Source organism: Petaurus breviceps, unplaced genomic scaffold, assembly GCF_028583685.1.
Source record: "Petaurus breviceps papuanus isolate PSGF00001 unplaced genomic scaffold, PetGlider_PUasm1.0 178, whole genome shotgun sequence".
Lineage (NCBI taxonomy): Eukaryota > Metazoa > Chordata > Mammalia > Diprotodontia > Petauridae > Petaurus > Petaurus breviceps.
The window spans coordinates 21,632,675-21,647,963 of NW_027185777.1; the positions used below are offsets into that span (position 1 = coordinate 21,632,675).

At 39.9% G+C, this 15,289-nt stretch overlaps 1 protein-coding gene across 6 annotated transcripts in view; it reads left to right on the forward strand.

Moving 5' to 3' along the window:
- Positions 1-14,650: 14,650 nt before the first annotated feature.
- JCAD (junctional cadherin 5 associated) overlaps positions 14,651-15,289 on the forward strand; it is an 83,740-nt gene continuing 83,101 nt past the window's right edge. For 4 of the 6 annotated variants that reach the window (XR_011168029.1, XM_069086388.1, XM_069086387.1 and 1 more), the window contains exon 1: positions 14,653-14,883. The gene's annotated coding sequence lies outside the window, so the exon portion shown is untranslated. Of the gene's footprint in view, positions 14,884-15,289 lie in introns of all 6 variants that reach the window. The other 2 variants (XM_069086393.1, XM_069086395.1) reach the window with 1 other exon arrangement.

Below are 15,289 nucleotides of genomic sequence, written 5' to 3' on the forward strand. Positions count from 1 at the left end.
CAGGGCATAGATTCCACTTTTAGAGCATGTTTGGGGATATGCTTAGAACTCTGTGAGATCTAGGTTTAGTAGCAGAATGAAGCAGATAATGACAAGACATTGCTCTGACTTTTCTGCCTTAAAGGGATATCTGGAAGACCTGAACAGTATTTCAGTATGTTCCAGGGGAATTTACAACTTTTCAGGTCTGTGAGTGCCAGTATGCTTTATAATACCCTCATTTGTTTCTAAACACCAATCTTGCTTTCTAGCTACAAGGCTAAACAGAATCTTGGATCAGAATTTAAGTAACCGTTACTCTCCTTGTTCCGATAGCAGACTGTTCCTCTTCAGCCAGTGTCAAAGACAGTTAGGATTATGGTTACCATCCTTTTTCAGAGGCCGCTGGTGAACCCACCCAGATTTTATGCTAATCATTTGGTATTTCTAGATCATTTTCTACTCCAGTAAATAAACATGTGCATATATCTTTCCCATAGTTTGGGTAAAGTCCCCAGGAGTTACTTTGAGATGCTATATTTAGCTATGGAGAAACTGTTGAGAAGAGAATGTGAAAACAGTTACTGAGAATGTGTAGTCAGGTTCCTTAACTGGCAGGACAGCTTGCTTTCTGGGGAATGAGCTGTCCATAGTTGGTAAAATGGTGCTACCACCCTGAGTCAGAACAGGCACTTAGACACCCAGTGGAGCATTTAAAAATTATGCTTCCTGTATGGTGAACTTTCACCGAAACTTGGCATCACGAAATCAATGTGTCCATGCCATAGAAAGGAGAATTTCCTGGCATTAAAATATGTTGTTTCATAAGAATTGGTAGTTAAAAATGCCCATTATTATACACATGACCATAACTATACATATACATAACATATGTACCCTAGGCAGCTTCCATATTTCCCACCCCTAGTTCTGCAGTTTGTACTGACCTTCAGCTGGTCATTGTCAGAGGGTGATATAATCATTCAGAATGGAAGTGAAGGTTGGTGGTGAAGCAATCTTCTCAATCATCCATATATAAGTATGTGTCTGCTGTCTGTCAGTCTCCAGATATCTACTTCAAATGCACATATTTATAGATTGTATCTTTGACAGTCTAACTGAATGGATGGCTAAATTATTGTATTCTAATGTATTTGATGGCTGCTACCTTCATTACAGATTATTAAGATATGGATGCTTGTGCAGCCCAGCAAAATAAAGAAGTATGGGTTCTTCCTGTCTGTTCCCCAAACCAGGAATCATAATTATTACTGTTATTATTATAATCATTTTTATACTTGAGAAGTCCTTCATTAGGACAGTTAAGTTGGAGTTTATATTAACAGGAGGGTCATCACAGTGGAGAGTGGGGTGGCGTTCTTGATTAACTAGTTCTTGCACATTCAGTCAACAAACAATTATTGTGTACTTACTATGTGCCAGGCATTGTGTTAAATGCTAGAAGTAAAAAAATTACAAGATGAAAGAAAAACAGTCCCTGCCCTCAAGGAGCTTACATTCTAATGGGGGAAGACAGTATATAAAGAAACTGAAGGTGGGGGGTGGGAAGGAGTAAGGAGTCAGGGAGGAAAAGGTACCTATGTCAGGGCATAGAAGAGAAAAATCTAGAGAGTCAGAAGTGGTGTCTGGAGGCAAATGAATACATATCTGGTCTGGACATTTTCTTTAAAATGGAGGTTCTGGGAGGAACCAGCCAATCAGAGAAAGGGGCTGCAGAGGTAGAATATACTTCCAGTGTGAGAAGTTCAGAAGAATGGTAAACTTCCAGGATGAGCAGCCTGCTGTGTCATGGGAAGAGAAAATTCAGAGTTCGAAGTGTAGTAGAAAGAGTATCTTGAAGTCAGGACTTCTGGGTTCTAATCCTGACTCCGACACTTAATCTTTCTGAGTCAATTTCATCAGCAAGTCTCCATCACTCAAAGGGATCTGTGATTTCATTGATTTGTATGTTCCCTCCAGTTACAATGAAGATCACAACCCATCATGTCCTCACATTAAGTTAATGTGTGATTTCATCCAGTGTGTTTTGGGGCCATCTTCATTTTCTCCTGATATTGTAAGGTTACCAATGGAGTGTCTAGGTCATCCACTTGTGATCCCTCACTTGTGCAACATGACTAGTGTACCTTCTTTTTTGTTCATACATTTCTCTGATGATATCCTTTAATTTAATTTTTCTTCAAAGTTCCATATTTGTTACATGTTGTAACTTGTTCACACCTATCATCTACTTCTCCATTGCCCTTTATATGACATTCATTTTTAATTCCTCAGAAACTGTTTTGACCAATCATAGCCATATTACACTGGTTTAAAAAAATGGTGTTAAAAAGATGGGTCTTTGTTTCTAAAAGAAGTTTAGGATCATTAAAGGAGTTTCACAATTTACTGAAGGTAATCCAGCCCATCCTTTCCCTCCTGTTTAATTCTGGGCTCAATTCATTGCCTATTTGTACTCTGTTACCCATTATATTCATACTGGTGGATAAGTTTTACAATTTGTACATTTAACAATGTCATAATCTTTGCAATAAACATTATTCATCCACTTGGTTTTTCCTATGTGAATGGTAAGGCCAAATTCCTTTGAGGGTTATGGCTTTGGTTTGGTTTTTTTTTTTCCAGGAGGCTCTGACATTTTAGGGAGGGCTTGCTACAGTTAACACAATGCCATACATAAAGAAAGACAAGAATATTTGCAACATAGGGATGACAATGTCTTCACTGTTTAACCTTACATTATTTTTTGAGGGAAGCATTTTACAGACCTACAAGTGACAGAAAATATGAAATGTTGTTATGTACACTGAAGTTATCAGGGACCTATGTAGTGTAACAACAATAGGAAGAATGAGTCTAGGATTCAGAGTTAGGATATCAGTGGAACCAAGAAAATAAAATAAACTAGAAGTCAGACAGGTCAGAGTCACCATTTAAGAGTAACTTACTAAACAAATGAGAGCCTCATCATCCAATAAGATTTTTTGTTTTAATATTTATTGTAGCAGTTTTCCAAGTGTGGTCCAGTGACTTTTGAGAGTCCTCAAGATCCTTTTTTACATCATTTTACAGATCAAAATTATTTTTTCATGAAAAATACTATGATATTTCAATTTCTAATATTATAAATATTGATAGATATAGTCCATAAAAACAAAAGTACTTTGAGATCCTCAGTAATTTTTAAGAGTGTAAAGGGATCCTGACATCAAAGTTTTGAGAACTGCATATCTTGATCCTATACCTTCAAAATGTATGCTCAAATAATTTTGGGGGAAAAATATTTTCAATCAATAAACATTTATTATGTGCCTATTAAGTACCAGGCACTGTGCTAAGCATTGGGGATACGAAAAAAAAAAAGGGCAAAAGACGCTGGGCAAGTCACTTCACTGTTTGCCTCAGTTCCTCATCTGTAAAGTGAGCTGGAGAAGGGAATGGCAAATCACTCCAGGGTCTCTTCCAAGAAAACCCCAAATGGGGTCACAACGAGTCAGACACTACTGTAAAAATTACTAAACAATAACACGTGCCAGGTCTAGGGCTGAGTGCTGAGGATACAATGCAAAGAATGAAACAATCCCAGCACTCCAGGAACTTCCATGACATTGGAAGAGATAAAAGGCACAGATACAAGCATATGTGGGATAAACACAAAGAGAAAGAATAAACACACACAAGGTAGTTATTGATGGGGAAGCACTAGCCCTTGGGAAAATCAGGAAATCCTTGTAGGGGGTAATGCTTGACTAATCTCTTGAAGTAAGAGAGCCTATTCCAGCTGTGTGTGGGTTGTGGGGTGTGGGAGGGGCAGTAATGTAGAGCTGATTGGAAAGCTAGATCAGGGTCAGATTTTAAAGCTAAATAAACACAGGATTGTATTTTATCCTATTGGGGATCCATTGGAGTCATCAAATAAGGGTGTCTCATTGATAAAACTGCCCTTAAGGAAGATCACTTTGACAGCTCTTTGGAGGATAGGCTGGAGTGGAGAAGCTTGAGGCATGGAGACCTTAGGAGGTCTTTGTAATTATCTAGGGAAGAGGTGATGAAGGACAGAAGTAGGGTAGTGACTGTGTGAGTAAAGAGAAGGGCTCAGATGGGGGAGAAATAGTGTGTTAAGTAATAGTAATAGCAGCGAGATCTTGTGAGTGATTGGACTGTAGGGCAGGGAAGAGGGAGAAGTGGAGAAAAATGCTGAGGTTATAAAACTAGGAGACTGGAAGAATAGTGTGTCTAAAGAGATAGTGAAGCTCAGAAGAGAGGTGAGTTTGGGGGAAGGATAATGAGGACATGTTGAATTTGAGATATCCCTGGAATATCCAGAGGACTCAGGACTGAAGCAGAAAGGAGAAATTGAATATAGGGACATAGAGATTGGACATAGAGTTCTACAGAGAGATGATAATTAAACAGATGGGAACTGATGAGGTTCTCAAGGGAGAATATATGTGTATGTATATCCCAGGACAGAGTCTTGGAAAAAATATTGGGCCAATTTATCTCCATCTAACATAACATGTGATAAGCACTAGATGAGAAGCATAAAATAAGTGCAACAGAAGTATTATAATTCTAAATCCAGTCCTACTGACTTACTATGTCAATACCTATGTCAACAAATAATTCAGCCTGTGTTTGCTCATCTATAAAACTGGAATGATAAAGCTACCCAGTTCGTGGAGAAGTTGTAAGAACTAACCAGAATTCCAAAGCTCTTTGTAATTATTAATTACAATGGAAGTTAAGGGTTTATGGAACTGGCCTCTGCTAATAGACCTTTATGTGGAAAAGTCAAGCAATTTTTTAAAAGGATATTTTATTCCCTTTTGGTATTCCATTATCCTAAAACTGGAAGCGTAGCTAGCCTGCTGGGTTGGGTTCAAATTTTGGTTCTGACACTTTTTAGCCATATGACCTTGGGCAATTCACTTAACTTTTCTTCCCTCAGCCAATTCCTTATGATTTTTCTACTAAAGCACTGGTGAATTGCAATCTTTTTGCTTTGAAGCAGGGAATCTCATACTCTGGAAGTCAGATTTTTTATTGCATTATTCTATCTCAACTAAAAGTAAGAAAACTCATCTGTGTTTTGACTTTTACGAAACGTACTTTACACATAGACATTGAGACCTTCTGTTTTTAATGCTTACTTTAAGGTCTAATTCATCATTCCCTTACTGAGCCCCACCAGCATTACCATCTAAGTTGCAGCAGGTTCTGTTTGCTAGAATAAATTCCAGAATTGATAAAGACAGTTTCAACACTGCAGCCTATGCTAAGGAAGCCCTCCCACATTTTTGACCCATCTTTTAATGGATAAAGTCAATTGGGTTCTCATAGTCATGATATAAAATAAATATGAATTAGACAAACAGGTGGTCACTTGTTATATAAAAGTAGGATTAATTTTTTTTAAGATAATAGTAGCTTTGTTTATGAATAGCATCTGTTCCAAGAAAGTTTAATATATTATGACTCCAATGTGTGCCATATAGAGAAGAGAAAAATATAGCAGTGGATTTAATACTACATCTGTGACTAGTTAGTTATGGTAAACTTCAGGTATGTGGTGGTTTCAGCAAAAGTTCTAATATACATTCCAGGCCCCAAGAATTGTAGAGAAAACTGTAAAAAGAACACCCCCACACACACACATTTAAATGGAGAATTAATACACTCAGTAGTTTGAGAACTAAAATGCATATGCAGTTATTTCCTTACTCATCATTAAAAACACATTACTTCCTCCCCTCTCCCCTGCACCCCTCCACTTACCCCATACTGTTCCATATTGGATAAGTTGATGTGCTAAAACCATTGACTTGGGTTGGGTTCCTAAATGGAGCCATAGGTTTCATTAATGAGATTTTCAGCAAGGAGAAATGGGCTTTCCCTTGTAAAAAACTGCTTGATATATTTTCAGGCTAAAACATTAGCATAGTTCCACTGAGGAGAAAAGCAGGACAAAAGACTCAAAGTTGCAAAAAGCCACTGCAATTGTGACAAAACTCTAATCATTGTGGAAATGCTGCTACAGCAGCCAAAGGAACACTCAGCAGCTTCTTAGCTTGAACAAGGCTTTGGCTTTGGAATGTGTTCTTTAGAGTCAGCTGTTCCTGATGAAAAGCTGATGAACCCGCTTGATTTTCTTTTCTGTCACTTCAATTGTCTGGCTCAGGTATCTTCCCACAAACCACAAATGGACTTTTTTTGGGGGGGGGTGAGGTGAGGTGGGGTGAGGGAGAGTTCTCTCTGGTTTCCATGGTTTGCTTTGATTTACTGGACAGGAAAGTTCATTTTCATGAGATTAAGCAAAACACACAAATAGTAAAAGATCTCAGGGTTAAACACACTTAAGAGGCACTTAAGGAGAAAACAAATAGTTTAAAAAAAATAAACAGAATCTAAGACAGATTATATGAAAGTAAAAGTATGCCATGAGATAAAGTTGAAGGCAAACAAAGAACTCAAGGGAATGGAGATTGTGGGGAAGGAGCTGTTCTTGAGGTGGGGGCTACTTAATGCATCCTTTGCAACCCTTGGACTTCAACTGCAGTCTTGATACCCATGGGTGTTTTTGTATTTGATTATTAGGCAATGGTAGTATTAAGTAATATGAGTGACTATGTCTGTTTCAAAGACATAACTCACCTTGCCTCCTCTTCTGAATACAAGTCATGCTACTAAGTCAGAAGAAGCACAAATCAGTTTAGAAATTTGCTTGTTATGTAATAATTTCCTTACTAACTTCAGCTTACTATTCAGATGTTACTGACCCAGTCGACATCTATGACTCACTCCTCCAGCCAAGTGGCAATATTTTGCTAGGAGATATTGTTGGTGAAACATTTGGTTCACAGTTCATACTTTCCCTATTTAAAAAAAAATAAAACACACGACATAACAAAATAGAAATTTTAAATCACTAGTGATTTTCATGTGATTCCTGGGTAAGTGGGATATGAAATGTAGCTGGGGTGGTGGAGGGATTCACACACACACACACACACACTCACACCATCTTGCCTTCCTAAACTACATCTGTGTCCTCCCTCATGCCATGCATAGCCTTTGCTCCAGTGGGGACACAGCCAGCTATTGTCATTGCCTTAAGGATGGTACTACTTGAGTAACTTCATCATGAAACCAGGCAAAGAATTATCCAGGCTGTTCATGGATGAGATGCTTTAGATATCCATGTGTCACTAGTAAATAGCAACCCTTTGCACAGGGTAAGTGGTGACAGAACTTGGGACGGAGGCAGAAAAGCTGTTTTCCATTAATATAGTCTTGTAGGAAAAAGCTGACACTAAGATAGCAAGCAAATAATTAAGGAATAGTTTTTCTCATGCAGCCATTGTTCAGGTTCAATCTTTCTAGAGAGGTTATTGGACAGGGTGAAGGTACGTGATTAAATATAGTTGTTTTGCAATACCCCTTCCTCTCTCCTCCTTCCCCAAGCCATGAGATTTCTAAAGCACTGGTCTATATTAGAGTTAGGTCTCTGAAGTTCATGGTTATATAACTATATAGATTGATTGATTGATTGGTGGTAGAAATATATACACATATAGACAACTATATATTTTCTTTTTAAAATTAACTTTATTGATGTCTTTTTCAATTCCCCAAATTGTTCCCAGTGTACTGCCTTTCTTTCCCATAGCAAGTAATATTTTTAAAGATGAAAAATAAAAGAAAAAGAAAAATCAGCTAAACTTATCCATGTATTACAAATGTCTGAAAACACACGCAATGTATTTGTGGACCTCTTATCTCTGCAAGGGATGGGATATGGGTGTATTCTTTATTTCTTCTTTGGAACCATGCTTTTTCTTTGTAATATTCACTTTTGATTGTGTGTGTGTGTGTGTGTGAGTGTGTCTGTATGTATAATTGTTCTTTCCATTCACAATGTTGGAGTCATGTATCTATTGTTTTCTTGGTCCTCTTACTTCACTGTGCATCAGTTCATACAGATCTTCACATTCACCTCTGCAGTTATCATATGTATCATATTTTACAGCATAGAAATATTCCATTACTTTAGTATATCATACTTTGGTTAGCCATTCCCCAATCAATGGGCATCTACTTTGCTATCACAAAAAAGTACTGTTAGACATATTTTGGTGTGTGTGGGTACCTTTTTCTTGTCAATGGCCTCCTGGAGGTTCTCTGGGTTAAAGGGTATGGAAATTTGAGTGAGTCATTTAATTTGCATAATTTCAAACTGCTTTCTAAGATGGTCATGCTAATCTACCAATAATGTGCTAGTGTGGCTATCTTCCCTAAACTCCTGCAACCTTGAATATTCCCAGATTTTATCATCTTTGTCAATCTGCAGGGTGTGAGTTAAAACCTCAGATTTGGGGGTCAAGTCAAGAGAAGGTGGAGACTCAACTGAGTTCTCCCTCAAACCCCTTCAAAGACCTTTAAATAATGCCCTAACACAAATCCTAGAGAGGCAGAACTTACGAAAGGATGGGTGAAACAATTTTCCAGCCCAAGACAGTTTAAAAGTTTAATAGAAAAGGTCTGTTGCCCTGGAGTAAAAGCAGAGCACAGACAAGTGCAGACCAGGCCCCAGAAAACCAGGAGCAGGCAATATCAGAATATCAAGCTGCAGTGGCTGCTTCCAGAGCTCTCAGCCCCCAGTTGGTACGGGGGGGTTCAAGTAACTGATCAGAAGGAGATTATAGGGGTCCCTTTGCTGGCAATGGGCCAGAACTATGTTGCTTTGCCCATACTCAGATCCTGGTCACAGTCCTGGGTGGCAGTCCCAGGGTGAAGAGGAACATTTAGAACACCAGAGCTTTCAGGCCACAGTGGAGCAGAGACCCTCCTCACAGTTCCAGGTCAGAAAAAAGTGCTTGTGGTCCTTCACAGACCAGAGGAGAGGCCAGGAAAGTAGCAAACACCTCTCCTTAGATCACACCCACCTTGGAAGAACTGAAAATGTACAGGTCCCTTAGAAGTATCTCTGAAAACAGCTGTACAAAACACATGAAGCTTGAACAGTGAAACTTCCACTCTGGGTGCAAAGCCCTGCTTTAGGAAAGAGTTAAAAGTTAAGAAACAGGCTGTGAAAATGAACAAATAACAGAAAAAATTCTGTTCATAGAAAATGACTATGGTTACAAGGAAAAACAAAACACACACTCAGAAGAAGGGAGCAAAGTCAAAGCTCCTACATCCGAAGCCTTCGAGAAAAAATATGAATTGATCTCATGGAAGAGTTCAAAAAGAATTTTTAAAATCAGGTAAGAGAGGTAGAGGAAAAATTGGGAAGAGAAATGAGAGTAATGCAAGGAAATCATGGAAAAAGAGTCAACAGATTAATAGAAAAATATTCAAGAAAATAACACCTTAAAAAGCAGACTATGTAAAATGGTAAAAGAGGCACAAAAATTCACTGAAGAGAACTCATTAAAAAGTTTGGGCAAATGGAAAAGGAGGTACAAAATGTCACTAAAGAAAGTAATTCCTTAAAAATTAGAAATGAGTGGAAGCTAATGACACTATGAGATATCAAGAAACAATAAAATAGAACCAAAAGAATGAAAAAAATGGAAGACTATGTGATATATCTTATTAGAAAAACAACTGACCTGGAAAACAGATCCAGGACAGATAATTGAACAATTATTGGACTTCCTGAAAGTCATGATAAACAAAAAAAGCCTAGACATCATCTTTCTTTCTTTCTTCCTTCCTTCTTTCCTTCCTTCCTTCCTTCCTTCCTTCCTTCCCTCCTTCCTTCCCTCCCTTCCTCTCTCTCTCTCTCTCTCTCTCTCTCTCTCTCTCTCTCTCTCTCTCTTTCTGCTTTTTGGAGGACAATTGGGGTTAAGTGACTTGCCTAAGGTCACATGGCTAGTTTTTAAGTGTCTGAAGCCAGATTTGAACTCAGGTCCTCCTGACTCCAGGGCTGGTGCTCTATTCACTTCGCCACCTAGCTGCCCCTAGACATCATCTTTCAAGAAAGAATCTATGATCACTTTCTGAAAGACAATCCAAAATGAAAACTCTCAGTAATATTATAACCAAATTCCAGAGCTCCCAGGTTAAGGAAAAAATATTGCAAGCAGCCAGAAAGAAACAGTTTAAGTACCATGAAGCCATAATCAGGATAAAACAAGACTTAACTACTTCTACAATAAAGAATCAGAGGGCTTGGAGTATGCTGGAAAGCAAAGGAGCTTGAATTACAAGTAAGAATCACCTACCCAGGGGCGGCCAGGTGGCGCAGTAAGAGCACTGGTCCCAGAGTCGGGAGACCTGGGATTGGTTCTGGTCTCAAATACTTGACACACAAAAATAACTGGCCATGTAACCTTGAGCAAATTACTTAACCCAGATTGCTTAAAAAAAAAGAATAACTTACCCAGCAAAAGTGAGTATAATCCTTCAGGGGAAAAAATAGATATTCAATGAAATAGAGGACATTCAAGCATTCCCGATGAAAAGACCAGACCTGAATAGAAAATTTGATTTCCAAATACAAGAATCAGGAGAAGCATAAAAAGGTAAACAGGAAAGGGAAATCATAAGGGACTTAATGGGGTTAAACTCTTTACATTCCTACATGGGAAGATGATACTTGTAACTCTTAAGAGCTTTCTCATTATTAGGGTAGTTAGAAAGAGTATTCATAGACAAAGGGCACAGGTGTGATTTGAGTGATGGGATAATATCTTTAAAAATAAAAAAAGGGGTGAGAAAGACTAATGTACTGGGAGAAAGGAAAAGAAAAAGGTAGAATGGGGGTAAACTATCTCACATAAAAGAAAGAAGAAAGAGCTATTATAGTGGAGGGGAAGATGGGGAGGTGATGGGGAACACATGAGCCTTTCTCGAATCAGATTTGGCTCAAAGAGAGAATAACATACACATTCAATTGGATACAGAATTCTATCTTACCCTGCAAGAAAGTAGGAGGGGAAGGGGATAAGAGAAAGTGGGAGTGCTCATAGAAGGGAAGGTAGATTGGGGGAGGAAATATCAGAAGTAAAAAAATTTTAAGGAGGGACAGGGTGAAAGGAGAGAGAGAATAGAATAAACAGGGGAAAATAGGATGGAAGGAAATAATAGCTGGCAATAACTGAAAAAATTTTTGAGGCAAGTTTCTTTGATAAAGGCCTAATCTCTCAAATATGTAGAAAAACGAGTCAAATTTATTTTTAAAAATGAGCCATTCCCCAATTGAAAATGATAAAAAAAAAATATGGTTACTTTTCAGATGAAGTACTCAAAGCTATCTAGAGCAATATGAAAAAAAATTCTCTAAATCACTACTGCAAAGTAAATGCAAAGTAAAACCATCCTGAGTTACTACCTTACACCTATTAGATTGGCTAATAGGACAGAAAAGGGGAATGATAAATGTTGAAGGAGATGTAGAAAAAACCAAGACACTAATGCACTGTTGGTGGAGTTGTGAACTGATTCAACCATTCTGTAGGGCAATTTGGAACTATACCCAAATATTTATAGCAGCTCTTTTCTGGTGTCAAAGAACTGGAAATTGAGGGGATGCCCATCAATTAGGGAATGACTGGTCAATCTGTGGTATATGGTTGTGATGGATTACTATTGTGATAGAAGAAATGAGCTAGCTGCTCTCAGAAAAACTGATGCAAAGTGAAATGAGCAGAACCAGGCGAACACTGTGCATAGTAACAGCAATATAGTAAGATCAACTGTGAATGACTAGGCTTTTCTCAGTAATACAATGAGCCAAGACAACTCTGAAGGACTTAGGGTGAAAAATGCTATCCATTCCCAGAGAAAGAACTGATGGAGTCTGACTATAGATCGAAGCATACTTTTTTGCTTTCTTCATTTTTTGGGGGGGTTTTATTTGACTTATGTTTTCTTTTACAACATGACTAATATGGAAATATGTTTACACATGTATAGCCTATATCAAATTGCTTGCCTTCTCAAAGGGGGGAGGGAGAGAATTTGGAACTCAATTTAAAAAATCAACATTGAAAATTATTTTTACATGTAATTGGGAAAAACAAAATATTAAGTTAAAGGAAAAAATCTCAGAGTTATTTGGTTTGCATTTTTTTATTATTGATTTGGAGCATTCTTTCATGTGGTCATTAATAGTTTTCAATTCTTCTTTTGAGAACTGTTTGTTCATAGCTTTTGATCAGTTAGCCATTGGGGTGCATATTATGCTTTTATTTTTAAATGGCAATTCAAGTTAAGTCAGCTTGCATTTTTTTAAGCACTTCCTGTGTCCCAGGCACCAAGTTAAGTGTTACAAAGAAAGTCAAATACATTTCCTGCCCTCAAGAAGTTCATATTCTAATGGAAAAAAATCTTCTGGCTATTATTTCCTGCAGTAATCTATGGCTAAAAAGACCTATGGAAGGTTAGCAGTGTTTTTTTTTTTCTACTTGGAATATGTATGAAGCATGTTGTTATTCAACAATATGTTCCTTTAGCACATATTGTAAAGCTTCCCTGTTGAGTAGGAACTCTTGAGTGGATTGATTCTGGGGGATGGGGATGAGGGCAAAGATGACCTGGATAGCTTAATTTCTGGGAAAGGGAGTTAAGGAGGAGCTATGACATGAGTTGGGGACAATACAAACTTTCTAACATTATTGTCAGTCCCATTATCTGTACAGCACAATTTAACACTTTGTTACCCACTTTTGCCACTGAAGGGAAGTATGACCTAATGTATGGTGGCCTGACCTTGAAGTCAGAAATCCTGGATCTAAATACTGTTTCTGTCTCATACTAGCTTTATGATCAGAGACAATTCACTTAACCTCTCAATGACAACAGGCAACTGTAACACTGGAAGTTACTGATGAAGTTCTGATCTGCTTTGGCAGAAGGGCTTATTCAGGTTTGGAGTCCCTTATGCCTGATGAAATCACAAGTATGAACCAAAAAAAAAATCTATTTTCCCCATTAATGGTTTCATTGTACAGGTCTTATTTCCTCAACTGAATTATAAATTACTTGTAAAGACTTCTTTTGTACCTGACAGCACCTAGCACAGTGCCAGACACTTAAATATTTCATATATGGTTATTTGTGTTAAATAATTTACTGAAAAGTGGTAATTAGAGTCAATGTGGAGCTCATTTTTACCTAAGTTGAACCAACTGGCCAAAGCTATTTATAAACATCCTAACAGTTAACATTTATGCAGTACTAAAAGGTTTACAAATACTTCTTTTTTTTCTTTTTTGGAGGGGGGAAGGTAGGGCAATTAGAGTTAAGTGACTTACCCAAGGTCAAACGGCTAGTTTTTTGTGTTACGTGTCTGAGGCGGATTTTGAACTCAGGTCCTCCTGACTCCAGGGCTAGTGCTCTATTCACTGCCACCTAGCAGCCCCTAAAGATTTCTTTACATCCTCATTTTGTGCCTCAAAACAATTCTGGGAGTCTGGTACTTATTTCCATATTGTTAATGAAGAAAATGAGGCTCAGAGGCTTATCTAACTGTGCCCAATGTCATGCAGCAAATGTCAGCACCAGAACCTGAATACAGGCTTTCCTGACTCAAAGTCCATCCATCACTCATTTGGTTACTTAATACAAGTAAAGCAAACCTCTGAGGAATACACACATATTTGGAGATTTTAATTGTTTTCCTGAAAGATTTAGAACATGATGAGACATTAGAAATCATTTAATCCAACCCCAGAATTTTACAGATGAAGACATTTAGAGGATAACTCTAAATCATTCGGAAACCAAGCAAACCCAGAATTTTTGGCCCACTTCTAACTCCAAATCCAGGGCCCTTTCAAAAAGAAAAAAAAATATTTTATTTGCTTTTTGGCTTTTCTTTTTAAGAGAACCAGGCAAGAGTTTGACTTGCCACATCTCTGGTGCTAATGTGGAATCCAGCCCAGGACGTAGGCAGGAGATTGAACTTCTAGACCCAGATCTAGCCCTAGACTACTGAGTGACCTCGGGTGAAACACTTAACTCTGGACTTCCATCTGCCCTTCTAGAAAATGATGGGGTTGCACTGGATGGCCTCCAAGGTCCCTTCCCACTCCCACGTCCCTGTTTCCTCAGGGTCTTTATTTAAAAGTAAAACCCCAAGCTCACGTCTGTCGCCATCCAAGGTTTACACTGCCTCCTTCCTTATATAGGTGCTATTCCTCGGTTGCACCCCCTACACGTAGGGCACACATGCCCCTGCATCTCATGTATTCATGGCACACGTATTGCGGGTGTTTGTCTCAGCGTGACAAAGTTCAAGTATAGGACACAACTCAATACAGGTGAGCCGCCAAGTTAAGGAGCGCAGCCCGGACCAGCCCACCTGTGCCAGAAAAGAAGAGAACACTAGTTTTTCCCGAAGGTTACCCCAGTCCCTTCCTCTTTCCTTTCTCCCCATCCCTCTTCAGATTTTCTCCCTTCCCTCTTCTGCCTATCCTTCTCCCTCTTCTCCCTCCTTTCCCCACCCTCCCTCTACTTTCCTCGTCTCTACCCTTCCCAGCGCCCACCCCCCCTCCTCCCTCTCTACCTTAATACCCCTGCAGAGACTCGAACCTCTTACCCGGGGCTGCAAGCAGAGGAAGGAGGCTGGGAGGGGAGGCACTCACTTCCAAGTGGTTGAGCCTGGGGGGAGGAGGAAGGGTAGGAGGAGAGGAGAAGAGCGGTCCAGGGGGAGGGGGCCAGGGAAGGTGGCGGCAGAAGCCGGGGGAGGAGGAAGAGCAGGAGGAGGAGGAGGCGGAGGGCGAGGCGGACTAGGCATGCTCGCTCAGCAGCGGCCGCTTCTGGCTGGGCTGCTCGCTATCTCGCTTGCTCGCTCGCTCACAACCCCGCGGCCGGGAACGGCGGCGGCGGCTGCGGCGGGGCCAGCAGCGGGAGGCAGCATGAGGGAGCCTCTCGGTAAGTCCCTGACTTCTTCGTCTTCTGCCTTGCACCCCCCCCCCCCCCCAATTTCTACACCGCTTTCGTGGGTCTCTTCTCCAGCCCGAGCCCTGCCTTTTTCCCTCTCCGAACTTTTGCAGCCTGGGACTTGCAGTCGCCCCTCATTCCTTTCCTTTGGACTGCTTCGGGTGAAGGACGTTAATAAGAGAAGCCAACCTGCGTCCCGCTCCCCCCACCCCATGCCAGCCTCCGCAGACCCCCAGCAGATCGCTGCCATCCCGCGGCACTGCAGCCCCTCTAGGCGTCCTCTCTGTTCCCATGCTGCCCAGGGTCGCGCTGGTCCGGGCGGCGGCGGCTCCGCCACTGTAGGTGCCCGCCTTACCCACCCTCAGCCCCACACCCCTCCCCCCACCTCAATCCCCCT